The 14,236-nt window shown below is 41.2% G+C and overlaps 1 protein-coding gene across 4 annotated transcripts in view; it reads left to right on the top strand.

Moving 5' to 3' along the window:
* Cpeb1 (cytoplasmic polyadenylation element binding protein 1) overlaps positions 1 to 14,236 on the top strand; it is a 78,630-nt gene that overhangs the window by 41,660 nt on the left and 22,734 nt on the right. The window lies entirely within an intron of this gene.

Below are 14,236 nucleotides of genomic sequence, written 5' to 3'. Positions count from 1 at the left end.
TGCTACAACATAAATGAACCTTGAAGATATTATGCTAAGTAAAACAAGCTAGACACAAAGGATGAAAATTATTATTCCACTTGGTATGACATCCCTGGAATAGTCAAGTTCACAGACACAGAAAATAAAATAATGGCCAACAGGAGCTTGGGAGGGAGGAGAGGGCAGTTGTGAGGAAGTGTTGAATGGTAGAGTTTCAGCTTGAGATGAAAAGTTCTGGAGGCGAACTCTGGTGATGGTTACTCAGTGTTTCTGTATTAAGTGCCTGTGAATTGCACATTTAAAAATGATTAGACTGATAAATTTTGGTTTGCCCCAGAAAAAAAAATTAATACAACCTATCCTTGCGTATTTAACTTAATATCTTTTCTTCATAAGTGAAAGATATGTCTAATGGGTTTATGATAGTAGAATGAAAATCTTCCCATCTGTTTAAAGACACGTGGAGGTTGAAGGTATAGTTCAGTGGCTGGGCACAGTGTCATCCCAGCTATTCAAGGAAACACAGGTAGGAGGTCCAGGCCTGCCCCAGGCATAAAGCAGGACCCTACCTCAAGTATAACCAATGTAAGAAGGGCTGGTGGAGTGGCTCTGGTGGTAGGTTCTGAGTTCAAACCTCCAGTACAACAACAACAGCAAAAGACATAAGCCAGTTCTATAAGAAATTTTTCATTATTCCTTCTCTTCCCTCCCTTTTTTTGTTCATACTGGGGTCTGAACTCAGAACCTTGCGTTTGCTAGACAAGTACTCTGCCACTTGACCTGTGCTCACACCCACTTTTTACCTTCAGTTTTTAAGACAGGATGCTAACTTTGTCCAGGCCGTTCTCAAGTTGCGATCCTCCTGCCTCCCTGCCTCCCACCTCTCTCTCTCTTGTATTTCTGGTCCACTTCTCCCATGGAGTTTTATCCTATTATAATGCAAAGGGTGATGCTTCAGGCTTTTGATGATCACATGTCATGCTTATCTGCAACAAACAAAAGTACATAAATTGAAATTTTAAATTATTTTCTGTACTAAAAGGCTGTTATTTGAACTGTTGATAAGCTAATTAAGGCAACCTGTAACAAATTTTGATAAGAATTTTATTTAATTATTGTTAATTGAAAGTGCTTCTTAGATGAGGGAGTCCTTTTTAAAATGTTATTTTGGGTGAATTGCTTATTGCTGGAATGACTAGGTGTTTCCAACACCGACTACGTTTCTATTTTTGTTTGTACAGGTCTTGCGCTCTGAGTAAGCTTGTTCACATAAACTATGTAGATGGGAAATGAGGCAGTGTCACCCATTCTTTGACTTCTTTGAGTTCTATGCAAAAAGTCATCTATCAGTATTTTTATTCTCTAATTCTGACAGTTGCATTCACTCCTCCTTCATGTGTGTTGAAAAGAGGTCCATCTAACTTGGGAAAAGACTTGTTGTTGAGTCACACAGAAAGTGAGTTACTTGGTTTATTGGAAGTAGACCAAAACACTTTATCTATCAAGACTTCAACCAGGCAGGGCTCAAGTAGTAGAGTGTCGCCCTAGCAAGAGCTGGATGACTTTCTCTTTCACTTAGAGGTGCCTTGTTTCCCTCCATATACTGAAGGAATGGGAAAAATTTAAATACTGTTCGTTTAAAAATACACATTTGCCAATAAAGTTTTTTAAAATGGCTTTTATCACTTGCTTTAAGTGTGTTTTGTCAAAATCTTGGCCCAATAAATTCAACATACTCTACTGAAAACGTCTACCATAAAACTTACCCCCCCCAATAAAAACAAAAACAAAAAAACCCTAGCCCAGCAGTCAGTTCTTACTGTCAAGGCACTTAGTGTTAGTTCAGTCAGACTTAAACTTTTATGGAAGTCTGACCTCAGTTTTTCCTCAGTATTTTATTGTGAACATTTCAAGCATGACAGAAAAGCTGCAGGAATTATAAATCAGCACCTACCATAACCTACCAAGATTTGATGACAGTTTTGTTATGTTTGCTTCATCACACAGCCATTTATTTACCCTGTCCATTGATCAGTACATCTTACGATGCAATTCAAAGTTGTAGACATGCTTATAATTCACTCCTAAGTACTTTCTGCATACATACCATTAGTATGTTGTGTTCAAAATTTGTTTATAGCTTCTTCTGAGGTAAAATTTAAGTAGAGTGAGGCACAAATGCACCATTAGATGCATTCTGACAAGTATGCACACCCAGCTCCCATGTGGTGCACCTGAAAACCCAACTACTAGGGAAGTTGGAGGTAGGAGGAACATGACTTAAGGCCAGCACAAGCAAAGTTAGTGGAGATTGTGTCTGAAAACTAAAAGGCATGGCTCAAGTGGTAGAGTGCTTGCCTAGCAGATGTGAAGCTCAGAGTTCAATCCCCAGTACCCTACAAAAAATACATATATACATATATATATACATATATATATACACACATATATACATATATATGTATATAAATAGAACACTACACTACTTGAACTGCACCCGGAGAAATACATAAATATAAAATAGACTGGGGGCTGGCTGGGGACATAGGTCAGCGCTAGAGCATTTGCCTAGAATGCACAAAGCCTGTGCACACACTTTATATATACATACACACACGTGTGTATATCTACAATGTTTTCTCTGATAGAAATTCAGATAGTCATAAATGCACACTCTTTGTAGGCTCCTTTCACTCACAGCTATTTTGAGGCTCATCTGTGTTTCATGGAAGTATCAGTAGTCTATCTACTGCAGAATGACATCATGGAGCCTGCATACACTGTTTTACTCTGTTGTCCCCTCGCACTATTTCTAGGTGTGTGGGCACTACAAATGAGGCTGCAGTCACCATTCTTGTCCACATCTTTTTGCACTTTCATTCCTCTTGGTTAAATTCATAGGAGTAAATTGCTCAGTCTTAGGTTGGTGGGTGTTGAGTTATATAAAAATCTGGCAAGCCTTTTTCCCAGGTGGTTGTGCTATTATCTGGTAATGAAAGGAGTTCTGCTCGAGGGTGTCACATGTGTCGTCACACATGAGAAATGAGAGCTGTCTTCCTCACTGGCCTCCTGTAGGTGTGTCCTTGACTCATTTAACTGAGCTGCCTTGACTAGTGAGGCTGAATGTCTTGCCAGGCTCTTACTGACCATCCTTACTTCCTTTGGAAGGTTTTTTTTTTTTTCCTTCCAGATTTCGTGACCTTTATAAGAAGTAGGATTTCTTTTTTTTTTTACTTTTGAGTGAAGATTTCTTCTGTATGCGCTGCAGTAACCACTTGTATAGTTTCAGATACTTTCTCACATTTTTGTGGCTTGCCTGGTCATTTTCTTGCTGAACAGGTTTTTTTCTTAGTGTGTATTAATTGTACATGAGGGTTTCATTTCAATATTTCCATAGCTGGCTACACTGCACTTTTGACAAGTTCACTCCCTCTCCCTCCCCGCCCCCCCCCCCAACAGTATTTAGTGGGTTTCATCTTGCTGTCTTCCTAAGTATATACTTTGGTCCTGTTCACCCCCCTTCTCCCTTCCCCCTTCCACTGATTTTCTCCAGCCAGACAGTCCTCCCTTTACACTCATGTCCCATTTTTATTATTATTACCACCATTAGTTTAGGCCTAGGTTTTGCATATGAGTGAAAACAAGCTTGCCTTTTCTTGCTCAACATCATGATCTCCATTTCCCCACAAATGCATAATTTCATTCTTCTTCATGTCTGAATAATACTCCATTGAAAGTTTTCTTTATCTGTTCATCAATTCTTGGGCACCTAGGCTGCTTCCAGAGCTTCACTATTGCAAATAACGTGGTGATAAACAAACATGGGCATGCAGATGTCTCTCTTGTATGTTAATTCACACTCCTTAGCGTGCATGCTCAACAGTGTATAGCAGGGCCATAAGGTAGGTCTGCTTTTAGTTTTCTGATGAAAATCCATACTGATTTTCATAATGGCTGCACTGGTTCACATTCCCACCAACAGTGTGTGAAGGCTCCTCCCACTCTGTGTCCTCACCAGCAGTTGTTTGTTTTCTTGATTGATGGCCAGGTCACCCTGGCTGGGGTGGCATGGAATCCCTGTTGTTGGATTTGCATTTCCTCTGTGGTTAAGGAGGTTGGGCATGTCTTCGTGTGTTCATTTGCCCTTTGTACTTCTGGTCATTCATTAATTATTCTTTTGTGTTTAATTTTTAGAGCTCTTTATATATTCTCGATATCAGTTCATCCAATGAAGAGCTGGAAAATCTTCCATTCTGTGGTTGTCTCTGCAGATGTGCAGAAGCTTTTTACTGCGATGCAATCTCATTTCTCAGTTCTTACTCCTGGACAGTTGGAGTCCTCTCTAGAAAATGACTGCCTATCTACACCTTCCCGTGTTGTTCCTCTGTGCTTTCCTGTAGTAGTTCCGGAGTTTCAGGTCTCCTCTGAATTGACTTTTATACAGGGTGAGAGGTAAGGATTGTGTTTCAGTCTTCTACATGTGGATATCCGGTTTTCCCAGCACCATTTGTTAAAGAGGCTGTCTTTTTCTAATGTAAATTTTTGGCTCCATTGTCAAAAAAAACAGGTGACTGTGGCTGTGTGGGCTTATTTCTGGGTGTTCTGTTCCATTGGTCTTCATGTCCATTTTGGGGCCAGTACTATGCTGTTTTTGTTACTATGGCTCTATTGGATAATTTGAAGTCTGGTATTGTGATACCTTCAGCATTACTCTTTTTGGTCAAGACATCTTTTGCTATTTAAGGCCTTTTATTCTCTCATGCAAATTTTAGGATTGATGTTTCTATTTCAGTGAAGAATGACTTTGGAGTTTTGATGGGAATTGCATTAGATCTGTATGTTGCTTTCAGCAGTGTAACTATTCTTACAGTCTTAATTCTGCCAATCCATCTTCTGGTGGTGTCTTCAGTTTTTTCAAGGTCTCATAGTTTTCATTATAGCGGTCTTTCACCTCCTTGATTAAGTTTATTTCTTAGTAATTTAATTTTTTGAGGCTGTTGTGAATGGATTTGTTTTCCTAATTTCTGTCTCAACCTGTTCATTGTTGGTATATTGAAAAGATGCTGATGTATGGATGATTTTTTTTGTATCTTACTGCATTGCTGAAAGTGTTCATCAGATCTAAGAGTTTTTTGGTAACATCTTTAGGGTCTTTTTAAGTATAGGATCATATCATCTGCAAATAGGAATAATTTGAAACCCCTTTCTTTCTTTTGCCATACTGCTCTGACTAGGAATTTCAGTACTATCTTGAATAAGAGGAAGGACACCTTTCTCGCATCTGATTTTGGAGGAGACATTTTCAGCTTCTCACAGTTTAGTATTATGCTGGCTCTACATCTGTTGCATATGGTATTTTATTATGTTGAGGTGTGTTACTTCTGTTCATGAAGGGATGTTGAGTTTTGTCAAACACTTTTTCTGCATCTGTTGTTGAACATGTGGGTTTTTTTGCCCTCTGTTCTGTTTATGTATGTATTACATTTATTAATTGGTATATGTTGAACCATCTTTGCATCCTTGGGATGAAATAAACTTGATCATGAAGCATGATCTTTTTATTATGTGTTGGTGAATTCAGTTTGCAGGTAGTTTATTGATAATTTTTGCATCTATGTTCATCAGGAAAATGAGTCTCTAGCTTTCTTTTTGTGTGTGGTCCTTATTCAGTTTTGGTATCAGGGTGACATTGGCTTTATAGAATGAGTCTGTTAGCATCCCTTCCCTGTCTATTTTATGGAATAGTTTGAGGAGCATTGGTGTTAATTCTTCTTTAAAGGTCTGGTTGAACTCAGCAGTTAATCCATCCAGTAGCTGGCTCTTTGTTGGGAGACTCTATTACTGCTTCTGTCTCATTGCTGGTTTTAGAGCTGTTTTAAGTGGTTTATATCCTCTTGATTCAATTGTAGTAGGTCAAATTCATCTAGAGATTTATCCATTTCTTCTAAATTTTTCAGTTTATTTGAATATGTTTTTGAAGTAGCCCCAATGATCCTTAGAATGTCATTGGTATTTTTTGTGATATCAAAATTTTATTGTCTTCTCCCTCTTTTGGTTAGTGGACAGAAGGTTTTAATCTTGATAGTACCCAGCTTACCAAAATTTTCTCCAATAATCATTGCCTTCTGTGTCCTACTTAATAAATCTTTGCTTCTCTGTACCCCCCCAACCAAGTTACAAAGATACCTTGTTAGAGAGACTTATGGTTACATTTTTTTGTACTTTTAGATCACTCAGAGCTCTAGTAAATGAATGTTTGTATATGGCGTGAGGCAAGGGGTCAAGGCTCATTCTCCCCCGTGTGGCTGTCTGGTCGTCCTGCCACCATTTGTTAAAAAGACTTGCCATCAGATTGTTCAGAGGCAGGTGTTATCACTGCATCACACTGACTGTGTACGTTAACTGGTTGTATCTTCCAGTATTCGGACATGGCAAGACTTTTCACATTACAGTGTTTATTTGATTTTTAATAGTACAGAGATGTAATAGATAAGGGCAATTAAATACAGAATGTATCTCTTCTCTTCAAGAGTCCCGCTCCCTGAAGGAGGGCAAATATGGTGGATGTATCTTGTACTCATGTATGGAAACAGAACAATGAAACCTATTGAAATTGTTCTAATAAGAAGGGAAAGGGGATAAAGAGAGGATGAGTCTAATCAGGAGACATTGTAAGCACAATATGAACATCACAACAGTGTGCTGATAATAAATCTAAAAATGCTAAATGGAAAAAAGTCCAATTCCAATTTTCAGTAAAATAGACTGCAGACAAGTAAAGGCAGGTAGGTCATTAACTTCAACAATCTCACCTAGAAATACCCTATAAATGCATTTTCCCCTGCTGCTTATACAAAGCATAGTAAGGTGTTCAGGGAAACATCCCTGTTTCCTGCCATATGAAAGATGCTCGTTTCTATTTTACCAGGGCCAATATGTGGAAAAATCTAAATGTTATTACAAATATGAAGTGCTAATGAGATAATGGACAAAGAGAGCACTAAATGAGAATAATGCGTACTTAAAGACTCCAAAGCAGGCAAACAGTGTTGTGGACAAGTTCTAGGTGCCATGCAAGCATCCAGGGGTTTTGTATGTATTTTTGTGGAAGTGGGAATTGAACCCAAGGACTTATGCATGCTAGGCAAATACTTAACCATTGTGATATGTACCCCCAGCCTTCTGTGTGTACTTTTAAACAATGGAAACGTCAAAAGTACTGTCAGCTGTGTTAGACTAAACTGCATTAACATGTATGCTGTGTTGAATGGAACTTGTGATAATCACAGAAGCATGATTCAGATCACATTACGGAAGTTTATCCTAAATGAAAACTTCCAGTGTCCGTTCATGTTGGAATATCCTGTAAACAATCAAACCACCAAAACATGATTGTACAATAGTAGAATGTTCTCTTACGTTAAATTGAAGACATTTGTTTAACTAAAAAAAACCAAAATAATGTGGACAGGTACTCATTGCTGTTCACTTCCTAAGTACACAGCACCCTAGACAATTCAAGGCATCTTAATCTCCATCTAGAGAACTGCTGTTAAGTTCATCACCGTGAATGAAGCTGGTGCAATTGGCCAGGCAGATCCAGCAAGCACACTGTGCAAGATGGCATGCTGGCGACTGAGTAGTGGCCTGCAGAGTTGAGTGAGCAGACTTCCCTTCTTGTGCTTCTCTACAGTTTTCAGATTCTGTTCTGAAACACACTGCCAGGCTTCCCACTCTGCTTTCTCATTCTCAAACTGAACAATGCTTTTTCTCTTATTTCTTTGCTGTGCTTCAAATTCTTTTTTGCTCATGGCGCTATTAGAGTTCAACTTCAGAGTTACTCCAGTTTTGAACTTTGACCTTCATCTCTAACACCTGCTCATTTCCATTTTTTCATCTATCCACTCCAATACGAGTCACAGCCGCCTGTTTCTTGCTTCTGTAGTTCTCATAGTACATTATTTGTAACATCTTTTAGCTATTGCATGTGTGTTCTTACCAGTATTTTTTCTTAGGATTGTAAAATCATGGTGTTACCAGACCGAGTGGTCTAAGAAGACACTAGTCCAGAAGATCCCAAGTTCTGTGTCACCTGAACAGAGAACTAGACAGAGATACAAATTGCAAAACTTTATTGAGAGAAAAGGGAAAAAAGAACAAGATAAAGCATCGCAAGCAAAACTTTATTGAGAGAAAAGGGAAAAAAGAACAAGATGAAGCATCGCAAGAAAAAAAGCTATGGGCTCCTGCCAGGTGGCATGGAAGCATTGACCTCTTTTTTTTTTTTTTTTTTTTTTTAAAGACTAATTTTTAAGTTGTAAGGCGGGAAAAATCTGGGCAGTGCTTAGGGAAGGGCCAGAGGACTGGCAGGTTTACTTAGCACCACATTACAAGGGCTGTTCTGCACATGTGCTTATGCTGATTGGCCTTTCATTATATCATGAGATGCGAAAATATTCATGAGATCTTCAGTAGAGGACTTGGCCTGAGAGGTCAACTTTCAGGCAGACCTCTGGGTCAGAGGTGCCCATTTGGACACTGTCTTGCAAACATACGTACAACTGCCAGGGTGTTCATAACCTAGAGGGGTTTATGCCCTAGTGATGGCTCAGGTTGGTGCTGGGAGAGGGGTAGTGAAAAAGGCTAGCATGCTTAAGAGAAGGGAGTCCTATGGCAGGTTATTTTCCTGTGGCTCGTCTGCCTGAATAATGTTACCACTTTTGAGTTTTCAACACCCCAGGAATACTGCCTTCCTCTGCTCCTTCTGCCATGAACTGCAAGGTTGGTATTACTGCTGCTACTGCAGGAGGTAAACAGTTCTTTTTTTTTTTAACAGGCTTATTTTCTTCTTCAGCAGTTTGTAGAAATTCATATTCAGGCCCTGGCTTACTTTTTAACTTTCATATTTTATGAGAGAAAATATTTTAATTTTACATTCTTAGATTTCTTTTGTTACCATTTTAAAAAAATTATTGGCATTCCTCCAGTGTGAGTCATGGCTGCTTTAACAATAAGTGAAATAATATGTACTTTTTCATGTAGGTGCTTCATAAACTTCCTATACATTGATTTAAGTCCATGTCCTGAAAGAAAAGTGAACTATAAACAGCATGCCCTGTGTGATCAGGGACCTGGCATCTGTTCACTTGAGGTTCTGCATTTAGGCAGTGCTCGAATTCACTGTCCCCCTGCACATCATGCTAGGGCACCAGCTACTGCAAGAGCAGCTGACACCTCCTCTGACTAAACTTTGCATTGTTCCACTGTAGCCTTTTTTATTCAATCTGAGGACCTGGGTACTTGGGAGAACACAAGTCTGTGGGGAATAATGACGTCAGTGATGTCAGGTCCTGGTTCAAATCCACTCAAAGCCCTAAGTATGAAGAAGGCCAGTCCTTTTCACTGAGAGGTGACTGGCAATCCCATGTAGCCTTGGAGTTTCTGTGGTGTCAGTGTGACTGTGATGTTGCTGTTGGCGCCCATTCCCAGCAGTGGTGGGCCTCACATTAACATCCTTTTCCCTCTGCATCCAGCCCCAGCACTGCATGGGTGTGACTTTTATCCAAACATTGATGTTTAGTCTGACAACAGTTAACAGAAATCCGTTTGAAACATGTTGCAGAATTTACTTGAAGGTTATTAAGTCATCAAAATGAAAGTAATCCAATAATCATTTTATTTATAAATACAAAAGAAGCCTAATGTTCTCTTTAATGCCTTAGTCCCTAATAACGTGGCTTATTATGCAGCTGAAGCTGTAAGGCAGCATTCCTTGGCGATTCTAGCCATTGTGCTTCCCTGTCTTCTGTACCATTCCATGATGGGCACACAGATTAGCAGTGAATCCTTCTCTAGAGTGTGAGAGTGTGATTAACTCACATTTAGTTGTTTGTTCTTGGTAAATAGTGTGAGAGAAGGTTAAAAAGTAAGTCAGGGCCTGAAGGTTGGCTTTGATCCATGAGGCAGCAGGGAACCATTGAAGATATTTGTTTAAGAAGGTAAATACGGGGCTGATGGAGTGGCTCAACTGGTGGAGCATCTGCCTAGCAAGCATGAGGCCCTGAGTTCACACCCCAGGACAACCCCCCCCCCCCAAAAATAAAAATTCTTAGCTGGGCGGGCACCCGTGGCTCATACCTACAATCCTAGCTACTCAGGAGGCAGAGATCAGGAAGATTGCAGTTCAAAGCCAGTCCTGGGCAAATATCTTTAAAAAAACCCATTACAAAAAAGGCTGGTGGAGTGAACTCAGTGACCCTGAGTTCAAACCCCAGTACCACAAAAAAGAAAAAGAAGAGGAGGAAAGTAGTGTTGAGGCTGGGCTGCATGGCTCTGGTCTGTAATCCCAGTTACTTGGGTGCTGGATCAGGAGGATCACCAGACACATAACTAAGGCAAAACAGGCTGGGGTGTAGAAGTCCTGTCTGGCAACTGCAAGGCCCTGAATTTGAGTCCCGGTACTAAAAATAAAAAAAAATAAAAAAACGGAAGTGTTGAAGAAGGATGGGATGGACTACCTGGAAGAGTGAGTCTAGTCAGAAAGTTTAAAGCACATCCAGTTTAGAATGTATTTCTTTTAAACTTGCACTATTCAAAGTGCTGTCAGCAGACAGTAACGCTGATCTCACTTGGAAGTTTGTTAGAAATGCAAATTGTGGGCCTGGCATGGGATGCCCACCTGTGAATTGAGGCCAGCCTGGGCTGCATAGTGAGACCCAGCAAAATCAGTGTTCCAAAAGATTCCTGGATGATTTGTGTACACTTCAGAGCTGGAGAAGCACTGCCCCAGAGAATCTGCAGCCACCCTCGGGTGAATGGGTGAGGATATAGTGCAAACAGCCCTTGACATGATCTTGACAGAGTCAGACTTTTTACATGTTTATTCTTTGTTTGAAGCTGCCAAATGCGATTTTTTCAAATTAGCATTTTTTTCAAGTAAGAATATAGTATCCAAACTTTTTAGAAGGACATGCTTTGAAATGCTACTCTGCTGGCTTGCTAGAATTTTAAGAAGAACCATGTATCATTGATTTCAGCAGACAGTGAAGTCAGTCAGTTAGTAGAAAGAAACTAATGGGAATAATGACTGGATGTCTTGTCTTTGTTGCTCCCAGGGACAGAACTGGGGAATGGGTAGAGATTTGATGGAAGAACCCAACCGCAGTTGCTGAATGAAATACACTAGCTTGTTGGAAGTTCAGAGGGAGAAGGCAGGGCTGTGCTGGTAGAGTGTTTTGTGATAGCCACAGGAAGGTAAATCCATTAGGAGTCTGCTCCTACTTCCTATATTCCATAGCCAGCCTTCCCCATCAGCACAAGAATTTTCATATCTTAAAAGCATGGCATAGGTACGACTTAGTAATCCAGTTATATCACTTAACTTACCACTTCCTCTTCTGGCTCCCCTTCTGGTTGTTGTCGTGCCCACCCTTGTTGCTCATCACCCTAACACTGTCCTCCTTAGGTCTGCAGGGAGGAGCCTTCATAACACTCTGCCTTCATGGTTTTACACACAAGGACTGTGCTTTTTTCTCTGACTTCACCTGCTTACCACATGCTCAGGAACAGACCCTGAACAATTTTGTGCAGAATTTTGCTGGAAGAGGATGGAAAAAATTGAATTGAAACTATAACAGTCTGAGCCCTAGAGTCAAAATCTGTCTGCTGTTTGTGTCGGTGTTCTATTTTAGACTGGACTTTTCCCACTTTCTGTTGCTGTGACAAAATACCTGAGGCTGAGTAATTTATAAAGAATGAGAGTTTATTTGGTCCCCAGTTGTGGAGACAGGAAAGTTCAAGAATCTGGTGCCAAGCCTCGGGACGGCAGAGGGCATCACGCAGGGAAAGGGATAAGCATGGCCTAGCTCTGGCTTCTTCCTCTTACAAAGTCACTAACTCCATCTGGGGCTGCCCTTCTGACCTCATCCAGCTCCTAACCATCTCTCAAAGACCATCTCCAAATACCTTCAGTATATGAATTTGGGAACATGCTGAAGTCCTGATGAGACTGGAAGACCTTGAGTTTACAGTTAGTTCTCTTATTTCCCTGTATAGTTGGGTTGTTCAGGAATTTGGGAACTTAACTATAGATAAGATAACATTTTCAAAGGGAAACAACTTAAGTTGAACCGACTTAAGCTAAATCACAGGCTTTGCCTGGGTATTGATTTTAAAAAAAGTGGAAGAGAAAACATTTGATACATTGTTCAAATAGAGAATTATCACTTCAGTCTGTAACGGGTACCACCTTTTAGTGTTTTCCCTGGTGTGGGTCTTGGCAAGTGATTATAAAGAATGTGTCTGAATACAAAGGGCCGAGCACCTGTCCTGTTTCTGACGTCGGCTTGCAAGGCATCATGGGCTTTTGCTTATGAACACGAGCCTTTGACCCATGGATAGTAGCCTGTGCTGGTCATTTGCTTCCTCACACTTCTTAGTACTAAGAGGTGGGGCAGAATGAGCATCTTCAGAGAGATGGGATCAAGGGGCTGTCAGAACGGATAGTGATGAGTAATAAAAGGTTTCCACACATGAATGGCTGTGCATAGAGTGATCTTGCCTCCCAGTTTGTCCAACATAGTCTCTGTTTAAGCTTGCAGTTCTGGGATCATTATTCCCCCTTCTCTTTTAAGTGTTCTGGTTTGCAGAGTAAGTTACATAGTCAGTCTGCAGGTCAAATACCTTGTGTAGACATACTGTACCACGAGCTTTCTTTAATTCTTACAAAACATCTGAAAGGGTAGCAGCTGTTGCCACTTTTCATATGAAAAGATACTCAGAAAAACTAAGTGGTGATAACGTTGCACTGCAGCAGACCCGGTGAGCCAAGCACGTCCATCAGACCTGTAAAGCTGCTTATCTGGCTGTACTGAGGGTCTTTGGTGTGGCCTTCACTCATTTTTTAGCTCTGTGAAGGACTCCCACAGTGGTAGTGAAAACTCTTACCTGGAAGAAATAATGGTTTGGTGAATGAATAAAGAAAAGCAAGGTATGTAGTGGGGCTTCTGGGGTGAGGGCAGTGTTAGACTGCATGTGGTATCTATCCTGGATGCATGTAGCTCTTTGGTCCTGAAGGGGCAGGACCCATTGCTCAAGCCTGGGATCTTTCACCGTGAGGTAGGAAGGTTGTAGTTATGTTGATTAGACTTTCACGTGCATATGTGCCCACAGGAATCTTGTTAAGATGCAGGTTAATTCCATAGGCCTCAAATGGGGCCTGAGATTCAGCATTTATAATGGCTTCCTGGTGATACTGATCTTACCGGCTGCTGCACCGTCTCTGAGTAGCAAGAGCACAGCTGATGACTAGACTCTCCCTGCCTGGGGAATGGGGATGGCCGTGTGGACACAGGTGTGCCAGTTTTACAGGAAGAAGGAGAATGGCTGCTTCTGGACATAGAAGTCCTTGGAAGAGGGTAGAGAGTGATATATATTCCTGGCTTGGAGGGGAATAGATACTTAAATGTTGACTTTTTAAAAGAAAGCATTTTGCTTTTGTAATTAATAGGTGTGGGTTAATTTTAAATTCTATCCTTAGCTTGGGGCGGGGGGAAAGGGTGGACAGAAAAGCCAGGGGGAGAGCTCTAGGGTGGGGACAACTCTAGTATAGCTGAGTTCTTGCTCAGCCTGTGCAGTGGTGAACACAGCTTTGGTAAACAAGGAGCAAGCAGAGCGTCTACAGCCAGACAGCAATAATGTGGATGGATGACACAGCAGGAAAGCTACAAAAAAAAAAAAAAATCCTCTGAGGGGAGGAGTCCCTCCCTCAAACTGACCAGCTCCCTCTGGGTGCTCTGCCTGAGTAAAAGCAGGGTCTACTGTAGGAGGCTCTGTCCAACTGTTCCTGTGGCAAACAGCATCATCCCTCTACCCTTCCTGGCTCGGATCCTGCAGGAGAAGGCCAGGTGGGCATACTGCCCATATCTGCTTGCTTCTCCTTGACACAGGGAAGAGAGGCAAATGGAGTGCAGCCAGCCTGGTGCAGGTGTGAGCAGCCTTCTTGCCGTGGCTAGGACTGTTGTCCTACCCACCTGCCCTTATGAGGACGAAGCCCAGTGACCAGGGAGTTGTGTTGGAAAAGGACTGATACAGGAAACGAGAGAGTGGTAAAGAGGAAATGACAGCGGGTCCAGAAGTTGGACTTCTTTAGACTTGGCTGCTGGAGCTGTGAGTGGTCACAGAAATGGATTCTTGGGCCTGCGAAAAAGCTGGAAAGAAGGCCTGACAGAGGTGCCAGTGACACCACTGGCCCCCA

Source organism: Castor canadensis, chromosome 19 (assembly GCF_047511655.1).
Source record: "Castor canadensis chromosome 19, mCasCan1.hap1v2, whole genome shotgun sequence".
NCBI lineage: Eukaryota > Metazoa > Chordata > Mammalia > Rodentia > Castoridae > Castor > Castor canadensis.
This window is presented reverse-complemented; position numbering and strand designations above follow the sequence as displayed.